At 35.0% G+C, this 21,790-nt stretch overlaps 1 protein-coding gene across 1 annotated transcript in view; it reads right to left on the bottom strand.

The window, feature by feature from the left end:
* AHR (aryl hydrocarbon receptor) overlaps positions 1-21,790 on the bottom strand; it is a 62,242-nt gene that overhangs the window by 25,799 nt on the left and 14,653 nt on the right. The gene's annotated exons all lie outside the window — the stretch shown is intronic.

Below are 21,790 nucleotides of genomic sequence, written 5' to 3'. Positions count from 1 at the left end.
CAAATTTTCCTATTTCTGACAGATAAATCACAGGCCTGTCAGTGCCTGCTACAAGGCACCTAAGTCCCTGGCACTGAAGAATCCCAGATACCAGGATGCACACTTGTCATGTGTGCCTCTTCTACGCTGTCAAATTGAAGGCTACCAGAAACAAGGAACCTTACAGCATGGGAGGACCACCTTGCTAAGCAGCAGTTCTGAACAGACTTAGCCACAAAGTCAGGTGGCCTCAGAAACACCAGCTAGAGATATAATAATAGGTAATGGAAAGGAGAACTAAATCTTAAAAATCATAACTCATCCAAAAGTAATATTACAGTCAACATCACTCAGCTTAAAATCAGCCTTGTGTGTTCAGCTGCTAGTTCTCATAGTCTGTATTACTCATGTCATCAGACAAAATAATCTCAGTATTTCATTACTTTATAGTCTTTGAATCTTTGAATTAAATAGAATTCATTGTGGGCAATCCTCTCTTTATTTTCCTACACAGGAAATTAAAACATTAACACCCCACAGAGTAAAGAGGAAAAATCTGTACACATACTCTAGATTATATTCACCATCAATTTACTTCTCAGAATTTCCCATTAATAATTTTAAAGAATCAAAAATACAGCAAATTAATTTATACTTGTAGAAAAACCCAAAAACAAATGAGAAAACAAAACAAAACAAAACAAAAACAAACAAAAAAAACCCCACAAAAACCCAAAAAATATCAGTTACACAACTTGAGCAGGAGAGTTGGATTGTAAGCACCTGCTTTCCAAGTAGGCTAATGATTGCCATTTAATCCTATGTAATAAGTATTATTTCCATTGCCCAGACTTCCCTGATTTGAAGTACAAGTTGAATCTCAAAGAGAACTAGATAGTGACATTTAATAGATTTTTCTAGACATAAATATATATATATATATATTCTGATACATTTGTTTTGTGATTGTGAAATGCTTTAAAACCCAAGCCAGCAAATGTAAAAGACAGTTGCTTTTACCTTACATCTACAAGGATAAACTCAATAACAATGGTTACATCAGTATTTACCAGCTTCTGATCTCTGACCTTAACCATTACATTCACCTGATAAGAGACTTATATGGAGATGCAGTGTATTTTATTAGACTAACAGTATGGAGTGGGGGAAAAATGTTTGGCATAGAACTACTTCAGGTCTGAAACAGAATTCTAGCAATTGAGTTCTAACTACTGCCAAAAGCTGTCTTTCATTTTAAAACCATATAAGTATTCATTAAAAATTATTTATGCAAGGAAAACAGGTATTAGGTGATCTTCCTTCTTTACAAGGACCAACAGTCAGTATAAGAAACTGCATGAGTTATAAGCAGCTTGCTGAATCAACTAATAAGTCATGATAGATTAATTTCATTAATTATCTGCTAAGATGTTCAGAAAGTAATCTGAGGAAAATTATTGAAAAAATAAGTCTATCTACTTAAGTCTCATTTAATTGCTATGCTGTCCTTCAAGAGAGACTCTAGTCCAAGATGAAAAATGTCTTTTTCACCTTCAAACACATGATCTTTAGGGTTTATAGCTGGTAGGTATGCTCCCCTCAAGCTTCAACCCACAACCAGCGTCCTCTTCCTTCCAGGCTGTCACTCCTGCTCTCAATAAGAACCCTTGCCATGATTTCCTCCCTTGACAGGCTCCTGCTCTGAAGTCCCAGCTCCACTATTTCACCCACTTCAGCTAGCAAACTCAATGACCAGGCAGCCATCTGTAGCTTACAGAGCACCTTCAATTGGAATCTTGTAAATATTGATTCCATAATTTCTTACTAGAAATTACAGCAGAGAATTGCAAAATTGTCACAGAGGAAATGCAAATAGACTGTAACTGATGTACTTCAGAGGCTCCTACTTGTGCTAATTGTTGCAAAGTTAATAAAGTAAGTGGAGATGCAGAGAATTCATTATAAGGCATATATGCTAGCAATTATCTAATAATTATCTTCTGATAAGCATTCATGCAAAAGGCTGATTCCGCACATGCATACTTGAACTGTTGAATTTACTATTACTTTAAGAATACAATTTAGATAGTTAAATTACTTAAAGACAAAGGATTCAAAAACTGTTCCACTTCCTCCACTTATAAAAGAAGTGACAACATACAGCACTTATACAAATATTCAGAAGAAATATCAATAACAACAAAATCTAATAAAAATACCTTTAACCTCAATGTGACTAATATTTTATATAATAATCAGTTGTTTGACCATAGAACAACATAGTAGCATCCATCCAACGTAGTGGGTATGATGTCACTGTCAATACTCAACTCAGCCAAACCAAGTTTATTCTACTGTTTTTCTCAAATCTAGAAACTACTAAATTGGGAAATAATTTTTTTTTTTTCAAGTCATCAGAAAGAACAAAGTAAATGAGAAAAATAAAGAAAGGTTTTTTTTTCTGTTTTGTATGAATAAGGAAGCTTTTCTGACACAAGTGCACATTTGTTGATGCTCAGTTGTCAAGTCTGGAGAGATTTTCTCCACTGAAACCTGAGCATTCGCACACCAAATGTCTCTTATTTGATTATCAAAGGAGTGAAAAAATGTATGATTAAGCTTTCCATCTCAAAATTCATCTAATCCAGCCACATGTTATTAGAGTGCTGAATAAAACCATTTCAGAAACTGCTGGCTGAAAAGCTTTATGGAAACCATATCAGAGTACAATGTGTTTAGAACATTTTTTTAGCTTTTCCTCCCCAAAGAAAAAGCATAGCAAATTGTTTTGGAGGAGTAGGGGTAGCTCACTATAGAGAGGTATAAAGAACAGAATATCAAGATGCCAAATTTTAAACAGATCTTTTAAAATCATGTTGGGATTCAACAAATTTCTTTGAATCAGACTTGAGATAATTTTTGCTTTTAGGTAAATGATCTGTTCAAGGCTAAAGCTGTATTGAAGCAACACTTGTCTAATATTGCAAGTATATCACTAGCACATCAGTCATACAGTCCTGGAATGTAATCTTTAAGAGCTTCCCAGAACTGCTTTAAATCAAATTTTGGCACAGTTTCCAAAATCCGGCCAAACAGGTCAGAGTTCGCAGTCAAAGCCAATTGAGACCATTTCATAACCTTTTCAGCAGATTTATAAATTCTCCTTGTCTGTTCTAGATTACTGTACAAAAACAACAGTTCTCTTCAGGGGGGTGGTCTTGCTCCAGCAACAAATGCTAAGCTTCAACACGAAGGTCACAGTTAACACAAGACAAGGAGGGCACTACTGAGAAAACAGTAGTTTAATATTAAACTCTTGCCTAAATCATTAACATAAGCTAAACTGTTTATACCTGTGAAAGATACATTTTAAGTGGGAGAAAATATTATATATCCACACCATGCAACCTGTCTATTGTCTATATCTATCTACATGCAACCTTATCTATTTCCTTTACTTAAGATTATATAAAACATTTTGCACCTGCCATCTCTGACACTGTCAAGGCAAAAATGTTTATGAAAGTTAAGTAACACAAGGAAAAAATGCAACTAATTATTTTTCTAGGAAGATAAAAGATGCATTGACTGCATGTTTTGTAAACAGCTGCACTTCTAGACAGAAAAACCTGTGCATTTTAGTAATAAAACTTATGAAGGATTGCTCTGTATTCAGAGATACAAGAGAAAATAAATAAAATTTAGAATTATCATAACTAGTTCTAAAGTCATAGTTAGGTTACATGAGGCAAGATTGACTTCTGTGTAGGCTGCATTTACAAGCAAAACACATTACATATAGGGGAGAAAAAGTTTTCACTGTGTTTTGCATCCTTAAATTTTCAATTTCCTACATTTTCATTTATGATTCTGAATAATTGTCAAGATAGATTTAGAGTGGATCTTCTTCCTTACATGTCTGAAGATGAAACAATTAAAGAGCAGTCTTCCTGGTAAAGGTATTATAAATTACAGGTCAGCTTCTAAATTACAGTAAACTGTGGAGGGATGGCGCAATGTATAACAACTCGTGTTCTCCGTTACTACTGATACTCCAAGATGTAATAAATACTGTAATAAAAATGTAAAAAAATACATAACTTTTCTGATGTGCAGAGCAACACTAGAAGATTTCAGAGCAATATCAGATGAAAACACCTTACAAAAGTAGTCATGGAAGTTGAATAATCAGATTTTGTAAATATAAGCAAAATTAAGATGAAATTGTACATTTGGTAGTGACTAGTAACAAAGGATACATTTTTTCCCCTTTAAGCATCAACGAATGCAGCTAATTATGACAGTACTGGAACTGCTTTCAAATAATACATTTTAAATCAGAAAAATTACCAATAAAACATACCTAGGAGCTGCCTTTACTTTCCATAAGAAAGCCAACTACAGGTTAAAAATGAGTAACAACCAACCTTCAGCCTTAGAAGCCATGGTACATTAATTCATAAAAATATTTTCAGCTAATATGAAAATATATAAATATGTCTACATATTTAGGAAAAGCTACTGAAAGAACCAATAAGCCACAGAAGACCGGCATTCTTCATTTGGCCTCAAAGAAATTATTCATGGTTCAAGAGACAGAAAATGCCATGAAGCAGCTATCACAAGAGGATAAATCATACCACCATGAATACTTTCAAAGAAATGTTAGTAGGTTATGGTTGGTGAAAGAAGAAAAAGGAGACTCAGGGTAAGTAAAACTTTTATCAGAGAAAGTTTTAACTGAAAAATTATTTCCACTACTTAGAAAAGGAGAACAGAATGTGGCTAAGTGGTCAGGTTCTGGGCATTTCCTGGGCTTTTGAGAGTCAGTAACTTAACTGCTGTGTGGATACAGATTGCTTAATTATGTTAAAAATCTCTAGAAATCCAATATTTCCAGGTGTGCAGATTCTGTTACTGCAGCCAGAGCCCAGCAGTGCCACAGACTTGCAATGGATGCACCACAAGCTCTGTGCATGTGCACCCCTCCATTTCCAGTCATCCAGTACTTCCTTTCTAGCCCAAATTCAAACCAAATAAAATGCATGCTCATCAGCTATACAATCAGACACAGCAGAGAACACAAGTCTACCCATCTGTGATGATGTTCAAGTATAAAATGAATATTCTTTAGGGGAGGAAGAAATGTAGGACATGCCCAAAAATGCTTTGGCTAAGAACCAGAAATTTTCATCTCCAAAGGAGATGATTCCAACAGTTCAAAGCACCTTAATACAAAATTTTTCAATAGAAATTGTTGGGATCCTATAGTGGCTGTCACCAAAGCCCCTACTACAATATAGCCATATGTATTTGCTAGACTATGGGGAAATATTTTGGCTTAATCAAGATAATGAAATTTCAATATTGAGGTTCTATTAAGAATACTACTTGAACATTTCGGAGACCATGGATAAAAACAGACCTACAAACCAAAAATAAACCAGTAAATATTTTGTCAGCATTGGACTGAAATTACTCAAGGTACAGCTCCAGAACTTCCCAAGGGCCCTGTTGTACTTACACTTCAGACATGTCTTCATACATATTTTACACTCAACAAGAGAAAAGTGCAGAAGTGGTACACATTACTTGAATTGCTGCAGGAGTCTAAAATAGTCTCTTCATTGCAATCAATTTATAACAAATATACATGAGGACTTTTTCTCAATACCAAGTACCGCGATTTTTGAACGTGTGATATTTCAGACTGACCTAACAAAACCCATCTAAATTTTAAATGACCTTGTGTTTCCCCTACTATACAAAAAAGGCCCAAAATGAAAAATATTGTTTTTCATTTATCTGTGATCAAATAATACACTTAAATAATTTAGCATGAAAGATATTTTTGGCATAAGGAAGTCTGTTGCTTGCCCTTTCAAAATTGACATGTCTGGAGTTCAGATCAGTTCTACTTGGTTTTCAGGTCTATGGCAAGGATACATTTCCAATGCTCAGAGTTATAAATCATAAAACTGACAAAAACTTGGCAGGAGTGTCACCTTTTTTCCTACCTAAACTTCAATCAAATTTCACTGGCCAAGATTCAAAGGGAGCCACAAATTTGCCAGAAATTACATTTCTGAATCACAAGATTATTTATAAGATACTACAAGAGAACACTCATTTGTTCTACTGGGGGAAAAAAAGAAACCATCTTTTCTCTAAATCTAATTTTGCTGCTTAGTAAAATTTACCAACACTAACAACAAACAAAACCAGAAAAAAAACTTCCAAAAAGTTTCTAAATCCTACAGCTTTTGTTGATAAACCACCATATCCTAAAAATACTGTAGCGTAATATTTTAATTCCCCTTACTTTATTATATATTACCCTTGAACATACTATTTGAATATGTATCTTCTAAAAAACAAGATTTTAATTTAAATTTGCATTTTTTCCATTTAAATAATTATTAAATTACATATATAGAAAAAAAATACAAGGCCATATCAGCCACTTTTAAAAATATCTTGTAGTTACAGAAGGTGAACCAGCAAGTTGGTAACTTCTCTGCTGTTTCACAAGTTCTGGGTTTAGTGGACCACAATTTAAACCCTAAAACTCATTTATAATAAAACAAGGAGATACATTTTAATAGTTGGTTGTACTGAAAAGTTATCGTTCTGCTAAATGCATGACTACATGCATAAATTCTAAACAGGAGGAAGAAAACCATAAACTTTTCCTTTCTAGCACCTGAAACATGGGAAAGCCTGTATGAAACACCTCTATCTCTTCCTGGCATTATTTTTATACCACCAAAAAGCCTCTTAGAAGAAATGAACTCTAACCTCAGTCTCCTATGGAAAGCTGAATAGGTAACAGCAGGTAACCAGGGCAGGAATTAGATCTTATCTAATGAGTTAATGATAGGCTAAATGTGTAGCAACTTCCTGAGCCAGAATTTGGACAAGATGCTGGGTCTCCACTGTTATTTTGGAGAAATCCAAAACCTCGTATTAATATCCTAAAAGAATGATGCTTTAACTGCAACAGCCTACAAAAGTGGCAGCTGTCTTTCTCCATGGCTTCAGTCTTGGCAGCACTTGAGGACAGCAGAAGTCTACATCGAAAAATGAGGAAGGCAATAAATAGTGCAAAGTCTTTGGCTTGGGTTTATTTTTCACACATTACCAGCCACTATTATACTTTTCAAGCAAATACAGGATTATAATATACACTACAGCATATACATGGGGCAGGCTGGGTGGTAGGCAGGCAAGAAACAAAAAGACTGAGGGGCTGAAGACAATGAGGAAGTTATCAAAAATATGCCTAACAGTTGAGAGGAGGAATGCTTTTGTGGTTCTGACATCATCTTCCTGTGTGTTGTGGTGGAAATCATACAGGCACTGTACACTTTATTTCTTTAACCATGAAACCAGAACAGGAGCACTTCAGCTCCACCAGCACTGCAAGGATAAATGCAGTAAAGATTTGGAAGTTCAGATTCTCTAACTGGGAGAGATTTCAGTGCTCCCTGTGAAAATCACATTAGATTACACAAATCTTAAAGCTTATAATTGTACATTATTTCAATATCATCTTTCCTGACAATTTTGGTTTGCTATGTTGAACTATTGTCTATTAAAGAATTAAAGACCTATGAATGGTTATAGTCTCCATATAACTAACGAGGTAAAATTTTCAATGGCTTCCTATACAGAAAGAACAAAAAAGGAAAAAAGGTCAGACTGGATTTTTTTCCCAGACACTTTTATTGAAGACTGTGCTTAGGAGGTCGCACAGGACAGAGGTCTGTATTTCTGATCTAGCAGAAATACAGAAATAGCAACAGCGAGCGTTATATAACTTATGTTGCTAAGGGTTAGGCTGTGACGCAAAGGAAAACTATATTTTATTCATTACAACCCCAAAGAGGAGGGAAATAGAAAGGCAAGGAATGCTGCAAAGAAGGGGAACTGGAGCACACAGACAAACTCTGGAAGAAGAGGACTTGGGTAACAGGAACCTCTGCTTCTGTCATCTGCTCTGCCCCACAAGGATGCATTTCACAGAGGGCCTGTTCTAGTCTGTCCATAAGTAAACTCGATAGAAGCAGTCTGATAAAGCCACAGGAAAACTATGGCATAATTTTGCAAAGTTTATTTCAATAATTCTAGCCTTACATGATTTTATATAATAAATATTTTAAAAATTTAAAATTTTAAATATTAAAACACACCCTAGAGACAACAGTTATTAACAAAAACTTACTACTGGAACAAATTATTTATTCATCTTTCAGAAACAACTGCTCAATTGAGTCAGATGTCTATGGACAGTAAACCTAAAGCAAAACAATGTTTTCATTTATATGTTACCAGGTATGTCTACAAGTTCTCATAGACAGAACCTTTTCTTCAATAACATAAAATATTTTAACAAATTTTATGGTTTTAAGATTCTAAATGAATATACAAAATTTTACTTATTGTTTTAAAAAAACACTCTAGCAAAGGTTCTATTCCCAACAATCCTAAATACAGAAATGACATGTCCCTTTCATTGCATAAGCTTTAGCAAACCAAAAGGTAAAAAAAATTTCTTAATATTTTTAATGCTTTCATTCTACTTTTAATAAACTGCTTTAGAAATCAAGGCAGATACCTAAACGCTATTCATTAAACATCACCACTTAATTTCACCCGGAGATACACATAAACACAGAAAGCGCCTGCCTTGATGAGATTGCCCTGGAGGGCAACCACACACACAAAGAGAGATGAGTGATACTATGGTATCAAGATTTCAGTTTCTTGTTGCTTGTTGAGTTTCTTCTTCAGTTTCATACTTTAGAAGAACTATGTGGCTTGTGTGGACTGGCAGAATTTTTTTGGTTGGGGAGGAGAGGGGTTGGGGGTGTTGAGGGGTTGGGGGTTTCTGTTTGTTTTCAGTTTGTGCTGTAGAGAAATTTTGTTTGTTTTGCAACTGTGTAGAAATACAAAGATTGTTCTGAGAATATGATAGCAAAAGGGACCTCTCTGGAGCTGTGACACAACCTGGCCATGGAGCTCAGAGATACAAGATACCGCAACTACACACCATGGGTATCTCTGAAGTCGACAATACTATAGCAAATTTAAAAGGAATTTCCATCTGCTTCCACATAACTTAGTTCTACAGCTTTACAGTAAACATGAGACTTTGCTAGATGCTCAGAAAGAACGGCTCCTTTCACTGACTCTTCATTTCACATGCATTCCTTACTTGTTTGGGAATTCCATAAATTCTTATTTCTAAAGAAAATACAACATTGGAAAGGCTGTACATAACTAATTACCATTTCCTCACAAAATGCTTTTTGAAGTACGTTCAACTTTCACTGCACCTGAAATGCCACTAAAAAGGTACATTGGAAGATGTCTTTAAGGGGACAAAGCAACATTTTCAGACAATAACTGTTGTTACACTGCATCACCACAGCAAATATTTAGCTAAATCTCAATAATACTTACTTCTTTCCCCTCCTTTTTTTTTTTTGTTTTCTCTCTCCCCTCACTGACATTCTAGTAAGGCTTACTTTGCTTATTTTACTAGAAATCCTCTAACCACCAGTGACCATTTTACCATGTCCAGCTTATGTCCTCCTGTGATAACACTGCCCATTAACTTCAACAGCTCTTCTCCCTTTTTGGTATTACCCTACTTGGTACATTCACAGACTGCAATCATAACCCCTAGCCTGCATTCTGCCATGCTAAACATGACAAACACAATTATCTCCTCTAATATGTACTCTCTAGGGCTTCTTTGCTCCTGTTCCTGTGGTATTTGTAGGACCCTAACTTGATTTGACAAACTGAATGACAATCTCCCAGTTGTTCTGGAGAATCTCAGTTGTTTTAAACTCGTTGATAAATGAAGTAACCCTGTTCTACGGGAATGTACCCTTCAATACTACCTCCAAGACTGCTTCAAGAGAATCTACCAAAAATCTTCAGAAGAGAGAAACAAAAGACAGCCAAGTCCAGCTTAATAAAAAGTCTTCCACATCACTTGTTTTAGTCCTACCAGAAAAGCTGGGACTTTGAGAATGACTACAAGTTTAGAAAAATACTTATCAGTATTTACTAACTGCAGCTACTGAAGTGAAAAACATTCTCAACATTTTAGTTTAGACAGTTATTGTCTGGCTCCCAGACTTCTGAAAACAGTCATATAACAGGAAACATTATTTTAACATGGACAATTGCAGTAGAGATGGATATGGCTACAGGCCAGAGTACTGTACAACTCCAGAAGGACAGATCCATATAAAGGACCTGATACACCAAATTTGGGGTTCTATACCTGATCCTAAGCATGGTGCAGAAATTGGATTTCTCCTGACTCTTCCCCCATATGGCTTAAATCCAAGCTCTTCTGTCAGCTGGTAGCCACTGATTCTTTTACAGGTCTGAAGAAAATTGCATTGCTCCTTTTTCAGTATCAGGATATAAACCCAGGTTTTATTCACTCCTCTGCTACACGTGGTTCCCACCCCTTCCTTTTCCACTGCAGAAGAGGTCTGAAAGCTGGGGATACAGGTAATACTTACTCTTCCTGTTGAAAAATATCTACCATACAGAAAGGAAAAAAAAAAAAGTTTCTCAAGTCTGAAATACCAAATCAGAAAGCATGTTCCATCTGGGACAACGAGAAAAAAAGACAAGATTAATCTCTAACCCAGTCCCCATTGAAAAGGGACTACTCTGTTATGGGATGATGAGTGTTTCATGGGAAATGCATCATCTAGTCCAGAAAATTCCATTTTCAAAAGACTTTAGATCTAGTAAGGTAATAAAGAAAAATCAGAAGTCAAGTAAATAAGAGCATACTGACTTAATCTTGACAGAACATTTTTTATGTTGTAAAAAGTGCTTTTTATAGGTAAGGCTACAACATCATTAAGTCTATCTGCCCACAGAGTGGACACTGCAATGGAGAATTGGCAATCGCTGATATTGGCCTCCACACAGAAAAGAGAAACAGAAACAAGCTTAAAGCCAAAATTTGATTGCAGTTTTATTTATAATGAAAGGAATAATGTGCACATATTTTCTTGTGAACACCTGCATGATATTAAATTTGTTTTTACAGTTACACAGATTGCTCATGTTCTTACCAAGATAAATGTACTTTGCTTCAAAATTTCAGTTACAAGCTTGTGCCATGCCTTTATCAAGCATATTCAGATTCATATTAGAGTAAGCACAAATCAACTCATATTTTAATGGTGCCATCTGTCATATTTTTTTGTATTCTACTGCCAAAGCAGCAAAAGATCAAATGAAGTAAAACCTAAACATGAGGTTTCATTTACCCTGCCACAAGAAATAATTTTCAAGGTGGCAAAGACAGATCTGTTTGATAATTACTTATTTTCTGCTAAAATGTTCCATATGCTTCGAATATTTGGGATTTAGCCAAGAAGAAAAGCAAAATCACATCTCGTAGTTTAGCAGCTCCTCCCTAAAATACACAACTTATCCTTATGCAGTTGACTCTTAGGTAAAAAGATTTACATTAACAATTTATTTCACTATGTTCATCAGAAAAAAACACAACACAAAGTTACAGAAATACATGCATTTAGCTTAACAATTTAAAATGTAAGCTAAAATAGTGCAAAAATACTTGGAAGCACTCTAGTGACCATTTCACTCAATTGATTCCATCTGCTCTACTAAGCTATTTGAATTATTAATAACAACACTTACAAATACGTGCCTTTGACAGCTGTCATTAAAGACAAGATATATTTTTATATAAAAGAATCCAGTTGCAACTATTCACCATATTTGTTTAATCTTTAAATAGAAACTAAATTTTTCTTCCACATTTACTTCAGTTCTAAAATTAATGCATCAAATAAAAGCTTTGATAAACCAGAATAAGAATCTATTATTAGTTTTAATGTGTTAGCGAGGGAGCTGCATATAGGAGATGAAAAGATGACACGGAACTCTCTGCAGGATTCAGATGGTGAGTGTTACTGAGACAAACCCCACTTCCTTCCTGCATCCCAGCCCTTTGTGCAGGAGGATGCTGAACTCATCAAGAGTGTTTTAATTTGAGTTTATAAATTATGGCATATTCTGATAATAACTTTTTTTAAAATATACCGCTGCTATGAATTGTTTTGTAGCAATAAGTCCAGACTGATTCCAGGCACAACTTCATACTAATTTCCCTGACCTAACAGTACAAAAGAAAGAAGAGAAATATGAGATTTTTGGCAAAACCTGTACACATCCCCCTCACTGCCTTGCACATCACCATTTTTGTAACACTACTGCAAATCCTAATTTAAGGATTTCAGTTTGCCATTACATTTAATACGTAAATTTATAAAAGGACTTAGAAGTATGTTTCAATTTCTATGCAGTTTTCATCTCTGTTGGAGAAGACCTTGCATACAAACACATTCTGGATATAATTTATTAACTCTGCAGCTCAGCTTCAGATATCTGCATTCAAATGAATACAAAGTTGAGCAATCCTCATTCTTGTAGCAAAACACAAGTGATAAAATAGCAAGCAATGCAATGGCTTGAAGAACAGAAGACTTTGATTTAGAAAGGTGAGACAGCCCTCAAACACTTTCCCCCAACTTGCCTTCCAACCCAAGAGAAGACAGGGTTCACTCTACAGCTTGCATAGTTTTAGCAGAGAACATATTTGCCTTTGAGTTAGGACAGCTCACAGCATACAGTGCTCAGGTAGAACAAACCCAGTGATTCCTCTTCCACACAGTGAGCAGTAAATCACCACAGCTCAACATTCATCATCACCAGCTTCAGCTAGGGCTGCTGAGCTCAACAGCAAATAAACCCAGAGCCCAGATAAAGTATACCAGAACATATATGATAACACATATAGCTGCAGCCTCACCATTTTATAAGCTTCCTTTGCATACATCAAATATTTTCAAATGTGATGGCCAATTATTAAATGTCACTGAATCCAACACTGCATTTAACAGAGTAGAAAACTATCACTAGTATCTTTTCACTGCAATTTTTAATATTCCATAACCAGTTCTTAACTCTCTCTGAGCCAAACATTCAACTAAGCAACAAGGCTGTGCAAAACTATTGGAAAAAAATTATAGTTTATGTTATTTTACCAGTTTAGGAAAAGTAAAATGAGTCTGTACTGTTTCAGCTCTGTGGTACATATGTATAAGCTACTCAGCAAAATAAAATTCACCCTGCTAAAAGCATAACTGGTTTCTCAGGTATGCTTAAACTGAAAAAACTCAAGTGCAAAAGGAAATTAAAAAGGCATATTCCTGGTGATGACTATACTAATGTACAAGCAGAGGAATGTACTGACCTGTACAAAGATAAAAAACCAGGTTGGATAGACATGGTCTGTTTTCACAAAGGATATACACAGCTTCTGAGATTTAACTGATCTTGTTCAGTCTCACAAAAAGACAGATACAAAATTGCCAGGCATTCCTTCTTCAGGACAGCTTGGCTTTTCAGGGAAGATAAAAAGTTAATATTTGTATAAGCTTTCCTATTCTATTTCTAGCTCTGGCCATAAAATTAACTATTAAAAAAGTAATAGCTTATGTATCAGATTTATTTTCCAGCTCTTCATGAAGGCTGTGAAAACTATTGATATTCATCTCTCTCCTCAAGCATAACTGGGATAATATAGGGGTGAATTAAAAATAAACTATTAGTAATTCAGTGATGTATTTCTCATGAAAGGAACTATGGGTGTTTAGTCTAGTTAGGACTGTAGTAATTTACACTTTTTTGCTTTTATGTACCAAATGGTATTTCCATCCTTAGATCCTAGTGCCAACAAAAATCTACTATTTCATTCCAAACATTTAATAGTATTACACTTTGCATACATAAATATATAGCTGCCAGCCTTGCAGAATAAATTCAAGTAATACTTTACATTCAATCTGGAATCAACTCACTCTGCAAGCAAAAGAGCAAGAGCTTCTGCTATAAGCAATTGATCCTGTTCATAAAATACACAAAAGAATCAGAACTGATTGCAACTTTCACTGTTGACCGGCATAAAATACAAAAAATAATCAGCTTTCACAAAATAATTTGTTATTTGGATCTTTTAGTTCCATTTATCTTATGCATGTAACTTTCTTATACAGAACCTTTAGGTGGAGTGACAATCTCTAAATTCGAGTAACATGTAGTCTATTATCACATTCAGAAAGTAGACACCAACATTTATTTTCAGAGATCTACATAGAAAAGCTGATCTTGCAGCAATGTTATATTTGAACTTAATGCATCAACTAACAATTTACCAGGGTGAGATTAATTTTTGAGTTAAATGATAATTGTGTAATTTCTGCTAAGTGTCAATTTCTTAAGGTTATTATCAATGTCTTAGGAGGAAGAAAGTTCAGTGGCCTTAATATAATCTAAATGAAGCAGATATACCATCAATGGATTTTATTATTATTATTTCCTAGGTTGTTTTTACAAAAGAAAGTGGCATTATGGGAAACTTGTTAGTGCTTTGGCTCCTACTGATTACAATAAAGCTATTGAAATACAGAACTGATTCCCTAAACATCTCTCAGATGCTGCCACATGAGCTACATCCTCTTAAGCATTAAGTTTCCAATTAGGGGAGATTAAATTGTCCAGTGTGATATTTTGGAAAGTGATAATCTTGACTACATATATTCCAGAGAACCTTCCACATACCTGCAAGCCTGAAGTACATCTGTGCACATTAAATAGCATGTTTCACATTTTAAAAGTTCCTTGAATGCAGAGCTCGAGATTTTGATGCAAAGAAGGTTCATAACACCTAGCACTTACTGGATTCTTCCATCAGCAAAGGCAAACAAAGGAGAGAATTTGGTCATGACATATAAAAGTCAGTAAACACCTCTACAAAGGCAGGGGATTCCCATCAGGGAGTCCTAAAAGGATCCCTGTAAGAATCACATAGCTGAGCAGACAGTACCATCATGAAACCTCGAGTCAGAATATCTGAAAATGTCTGAAATGTAAGTATATTCTCACTTCAATACCTTCATAAAAAAAAAGTGAAAGAAATTGAAGCAATTTCTTCAAAAGTCTCTCGCATTTAATTTATCGTGTCTCTACTTCAACATTTAGTTTAATACAGCCATAGAGTGGGGTTAGCTAATGCAGACAAAGAATCTTCAGAATACTTTGAAGATACTTCAAGTATGAAAATATTTGCATACATTGTAAATTCCTGTGTTCTATTTTCATCTTGAATGAAAACATGACCCACTTTATGAACATGAGCAACTGTGGGCTTGGAGGGCATTACCAAATCCAAAGGGAGACAAATCTTTTCCTATATGATTTCACCCAGATAGGAGTTAAAAGCAGCACATGGCTTTGGACAGCACTGAAAGAGTCTGCACAAGTAATTTTCTCCCAGATGAGTTTAGAGCCGGAGTCTTTTCTGAGCAGTTATAACCATCTAATAGTGTATCATCTGAATCTATCCCCTTGCACGTGATACTGCCTTCCCTCCCCATTCATTTCTGTTCCTTAATCAGACAAATCCTCTCCAAGAGATTATAAAATAATTTACATACAGGTTTCCTGGGAGAGAAAAGGCAAAAATGAACATGGCTATATTCTTTTCTAGGACACTAAGGAGCTTAAAATAAGGCAAAGGGTTAAAACAGAAGGACAGTCTCAGCTATTTAGGTTACTCTGACCAGCTTAGTCACTAACAGTCAGGTATCCTTGGTTAGAGGAAGGCACAAAAGGACAGCAGATACTTTTCTGTCTCTTAATGGAGAGAGACCTTATTTGAAGTGCAAGGGTGGAGCCCTTCCAAAACCATGTCATTGTACATAGATGTAGAGACTCGCTTGAGCCACAATATTCCAGAGAGAAGATGCATTTCACAGCATTAGCTGCCCTCAGCACTGCTACTTGACCCCACGAATAGAAATGTAAGTAAATATGTGCACGAGAAACACAAGTCCTTTGCATTATACAAAACAGGCTGGCATGGACGTTACAGGTGATGTAAAATGATGGCAAAGTAATTTGAAGTTGCAAGGCACAGAAAACACTTGCTAAGGTTCCTCTCAAACACAACCATGATTTCTTGATTTCGCAGAAGTTTTTTGTTGCATTCTTCTGTTTTGGTCTTACTCAGATGGATTCAAACTCTGCAAGAAACAAGCTTATAAGACTGAACCGGCATTCTTGCACACAACAGGTGGAACCTAATTCTGTCATTAGTATCTCCAATGCTTTCTTCTCTAGTTACAAGAGGCACTTTAAGACCCATTACATTTTTCTCATTGTCCATTACATTTTTTTGATTGTTAGTAATCCAATCATTTGCCTGAATTATTTTTTCCTATATAGCTTATTATATTTATTACAATATTCCACTGTTTCCCAGGCTTCCGTATTGCTTAGTGTAAAATGTTCTTTGTTATTTTAACTTGGCTTTTAAACTTCTCATTTGTGCACACTGAATTTACAGGTTTCTCTCTCTTTTATGAGATGTGTGTTTTATTTAATTTTTTGATCTGCATCCTAATGATTTTCTAAGTGTTCTCTATTTTCATCCAGTCTTGCATGCAACTCCATATTTTTTACACTCTATATTTTATTGGGAAAACAATTTAGGAAGAGGTCAAAAATAAAACTGATCCATATCATGCATTCATGACTTTTTGAAAGTTTGCCACAACTTCTGATTTCTAACATATCCTAAATCACACATTATGATGAGTAGGCAGCTCAGAACCATTTGTGAAGGGTGATCTGCTTGCCCGTTCAGAATTTTTTTGTTTGTTTTTTAACAATCAAGCTTTTTATTGTTTTCAAAAGTTAGCCTGATTACTTGGTCTGTCCAGCAAAACCAGATTTTTTTAAGCCTATTCTCACTACAGCAAGCAATTAAGTAAGCAGAAGTTGTGTCTGAAAAGGAAACCACCTAGCACAGCATAATACTCATAACTCCAGACAATTAACCACCTTTTTTTTTCAGCATTTTCTCAATCCATATTCCTTTCTGTATCACTAATTCAAAAACATTAAAACACAACAGAAACACCCAGTCTAATCTTGAACTGAAACTGCCTAAAAACCTTTTCTTCCAATAGGATTTCAGAGAAGCAAATGCCGATTTTGCTCTTGAATTCTGAATTGAGTTAAATATGTAAGCAGTGGTTATAAAATGTTTTCAAAATATACAAATTAGACTAAATGCAACTGTAAACCTTGTTGACAGTGTTCTGCTGAACTATTCCTAACTCAGCTCAAACATGCAAATCTTGTAGCATAAGCAGTTTATCCTCAAAACATTTCTCAATTAAGATCTCTTGACTTTTGAAGTACTAGAATTGTCACATCTGAAAGACCACATTCTAGTTCTAGACCCACTAAAATGGAAAGCTGGTATGAACATCAGTAGTTCAATGCCTGAGCTCTTAATGTCCTATTTTCCTCCCACCCAGACAAATGTACAAAATGCTGCCTAAATCTCACTCCTCAATTCACAGCCCTTACTGTCTACAAAATTTAGTACTAACAAATAGTACATTTGCATTGCCAGCTACAGAAAAATTATGAAAAAAAAATGCTTGCTGCATGCTAAGAGCAAAATGCTTGTCAAAATATTGCTGCTACAGTAATTGCACACTGTTCCTACAATATCACATCCATGCAGAACATGTTTCTTTTATAAGCATTAACAGTAGCTACGACATTCTTAAATTTGGCTGAAGTAGCAACACTGAGGCAATACATTTACCAGTTTTAGAAACATTTTACCAAATGAAGGCATTAGATTTACTAGGTTTGCCTAACATATATATATATATATATATATATATACACACATATATAGACGCACATACATACATACATATACATACATATATATATACGCACATACATACATATACATACATACATATATATATGTATATATATATACACACACACACACACACACACATATATATATATATATATATATATATATATATATATATATATATATATATATATACCATACTCTGTTTTAAAACATTCATCTAACCCAAGAACTTGAAGTTTAACCAGATTGTGTGTGGGATGATTTTCCTCAGCTTTCACAATATACTTTCTTTTGAGCCATTCCCAAAACATAGCTCAGCAAGCCCTAAACTGCTTGTTGAAGTCAATTGGTGTTTCTCTTAAGACCAATAAAAGACTAAAATAAATAAAATATCTGCTTTTAAAGGGCTGAAAAACCATTATACACCACAGATTCACTCACAACATTGATTAAAACCAACCCAAGCTCTGCTACACAGGTCAGCTCTCAGGTTTTTAATATGTTTTTAGCCTTTTAAATGTTACTCTTTAAAGAAAGAGTTAACAGTATTATTAAGTGTGGAATGTTAAGTGTTTATGCAGTAGTCTCCCTTAAATGGGGGACATATCCTCAGTACCACAAAGCGGTACTTAACACAACTCTGTTTTCTTAAGTAGAAGGTAAAACCAACAACCAAGCTGTGTATATTTTTTTTCCTTAAGTGACTGATACTGAACTTATTTCACAGCATGATAATTATTCAATCCAGAAACACCACACTAAGTCAACAGGCACCAGCCTACAAAAATGAGAGTTCAGTCACTGCATTTGGAAGACCCAAGTATTTGCTCACACAAACAGTTGCACTTCCTATAGCAGATGTTCCCAAACTGTGCTACGCACTAGGAGCCACTGCTTCTGATCTGGGTGTGAGAACAAAGACAAAATAAAAAAGAACAGAAAAATAAAGGTGGAGTCATAAATAGTTGCAACCACTATGGAATAAATGCTCATTCCCTCAAAAAGTGTGTGTGTGCATCTTGCTCTCAATACCCCCATCAGCCTCCCAGATTCAGAGAAGGTAAAAGGAAGGCAAAATGAGATTTCAATGGGAGATGAAAGACAGTTTGCCGTTTTTGAGAGCAAGAAATGGGCAGAAGGTTACAGGACCTTGTAAATGTAGGGTCAGGAGTAAGCTATTATGTCTTTGTCAGAGAGGGTCAAAAGTGGGTGGGAATTTCTAAGCTTCTAATGCATCAGTGGTAGCTCTCAAAGTAAAGTAAAGCTGAGAAAAAACAAGAATGACTGCATATGAACATGTATAATTCAGCAGAACAGCAATAAGTGTGCACTGCTCTTAGGGTTAGCCAGTTTCACCTAGCCACCTGATAAAATTTTAGTTCAGATTTTTTTTTTTTTTTTTAAACATACACAAGGAATAAAACTTCACTTTTGCTTTTATCTTGTACTTAGAAAAGTAAATCTCAGGAAGCATAGAGTTGCTCAAATTTGTAATCTCTCACTTGGTCTTTGAAGCTTAACAACCACATACCAAACTGTATACTGATTGTGGTTTCAAGACTTAGAGGCAATGAACTCTTGTCCCCTAACTATCACAGAGGTGACAGTCACCAGCTGAATCACCAAAACCATATCCTGGCATAGACACATTTCTTCTGAGCTATTTCCCATTCAGTTGCTTCTCTTGGTAGATCTTCTTTGCTTCTTCAGAAAAAAAAAGGTCAGCAAGAGGTGCATGCTGGTAAATTGTAACTTATCATCAGACCTGTTAATGTGATACTGCTTTAGCCACAAAAAGGGATGGAAAAAAGGCTTCTTCATTTTTTTTTCAGGTGAGGCACAAAAAAATCAAAGATGAAAGTGAAGTAATTTAATTCCTTGTGGAATAAGATCTATGGGAAATTTAATCTAGATTAACATTTTCCTACTTCTGAGCCTTTGGTTCCTAAAATCAGAGTTTTCTCTTCCTATAACAATTTTTCAATATGTTAGACCATAAAGTGAATCAAATATTACATATTGCTTAAACCCCCATTTGTTATTCTTTTGGTTTGTTGAAAAGAAGACAAGTTAATATCAACTAGAAAATTACAATCTACTACCATAGATTTTTATTTTTTAATAAATCACTAGTTCTGAAATGGTTACACTCTTTGCTTAAGAAAGAATCACATTGAAATATCTGCTCCTTTTTACATATCAGTAATATTTTTTATTATAAAGCCTAGGAATCAAAAGTGTTTTTTAAATTCCCTTTACAGTTCCCAGCTATTTTCTTTCTCACCTCACACAAACTGGGACCTGGTACTCAAACATTAACTCAAATTCTTTTTTTTTTTCCCTACTGAAACAGTGTCTTAACTTTATCTTCACTGAACTGATGGCTCAACATCAACTTCATAGAATTTTTGCCTGGGGAATTTCTCTACCATTTTTGCTGAAAAAATGGAAACTGTCAATTATATTCCATACATGAAAAAGGACAGTTTATTCCACTGGTAAAAGGCAATGTTGAGTTTTGCAACTACTGCATTAAAAGGGTATGGAAATGGGTTTGGAAGGTTTCTTTACAACACCATTCAATTCAAAATCTTGCTATATAAAAATATTAATTAATAAGTACTTTCTAACAGAAATATCTCTTATTTAAATTGAGGGAGGAAAACATGCATTTCAGCAAAAGAGATGTAGTTGTATTTTTGTACCAATTCATAACTTGCATGCAGTTTAACAGAAGGCTTTCTGGAATGACTGATTATAGCAAGGGAATCAAGTGGACTTTTGGAGGATTGCTTCCTTTCCAGACCAAAACTGTCCTTTCTCTACGAGAGATATGAAATAAGCTCTCAGCTTATTTCACTGCCAGAGCCCATAGGCTTATCTTGTTAAAAGCCACATGCATGTCCTTGTTCCAGTAAAAGTAAATCAAACAACAAATTGTATAGGCAAGGAGGAAACTGGGGGCTACCCTTATTTTTTCCTCTAAATAAGTAAAATACGGCATGCTAAAAAATGTGGCATAAAGAAAAGAAGCAATAAAGGAAAGACATCATCCTTCAGTTTGTAGCTCAGATGGAGGCACCAAGAGGAAATTGGGAATCCATTCACAAAGCCAGTGTCTTCTGGTGGCCCCACAGGAATTGTACTGATGAAGATGTGACATCTTTGATGGGGAAGTCAGACTAATTGACCAGTCAGGCAGTTGACTTACTCCAGTAATCTCTACTTTATGCAATCAGTTAGAATTTGTCTTGAGGGGCCAAGTATGTATATATTTCAGCTCATTAGATGTTATACAATGACATGCATAAAGTGTGCAGTACTGTGCAATTCAAAAGGCACATGGGTTGAATTTCAAGAGGCAATTATTCAGTGGAAAAAAATGAGCATCTCTTTGTTCAATTAAAAGCAGCGTTTAACATGCATCACTAAGGACAACTAATTCCTATTTGTAGGTCCCTTTTAATGTTCACAGCTGGCAGGCAGTAAACCTACATTTTCTTAAGGAGTTTCAGATAACTACTCATTCTAGTTCTTACAGTTTAGTTCATTCAAGTTTCTAGAAAAACTATGGTTAAGTTTTATCATTAACATAATATCTTGTAAAACATTCACAGATTGGACACAGCACTGATGAGCAGGAACTCCCAAGAGAATTTTCCCAGAAAACATTTATCAATACATTGCCTGAAGCTTTGAAGAGCATATTTGAAATTCATTATTTTTTACCTCTTTAAAAAGAGGTAAATTATTTAATTTAATTATTATTTTTAACAACAAATTAATAAATTAAACAATGACAATGACCAAGGTCTGGTAAATAGAATTAGCTTCTAGCTGGATCTCCAAGACCATTCTCAAAGCAATCATTCTTTAAGTGAGTAGTTTATGAAAGCATGCACGCAGCAGAAACTGTTCAAACAGAGGTGAAGCTTTTGTTTACTCAGGAAAAACAAACAGTGTTAGAACTAGCTGGAACTGTAAACA

This window comes from Haemorhous mexicanus, chromosome 1 (assembly GCF_027477595.1).
Source record: "Haemorhous mexicanus isolate bHaeMex1 chromosome 1, bHaeMex1.pri, whole genome shotgun sequence".
In the NCBI taxonomy this organism is placed as follows: Eukaryota; Metazoa; Chordata; class Aves; order Passeriformes; family Fringillidae; genus Haemorhous; species Haemorhous mexicanus.
Note: the sequence above shows the minus strand (reverse complement) of the source record. Positions and strands in the feature narration are given on the sequence as shown.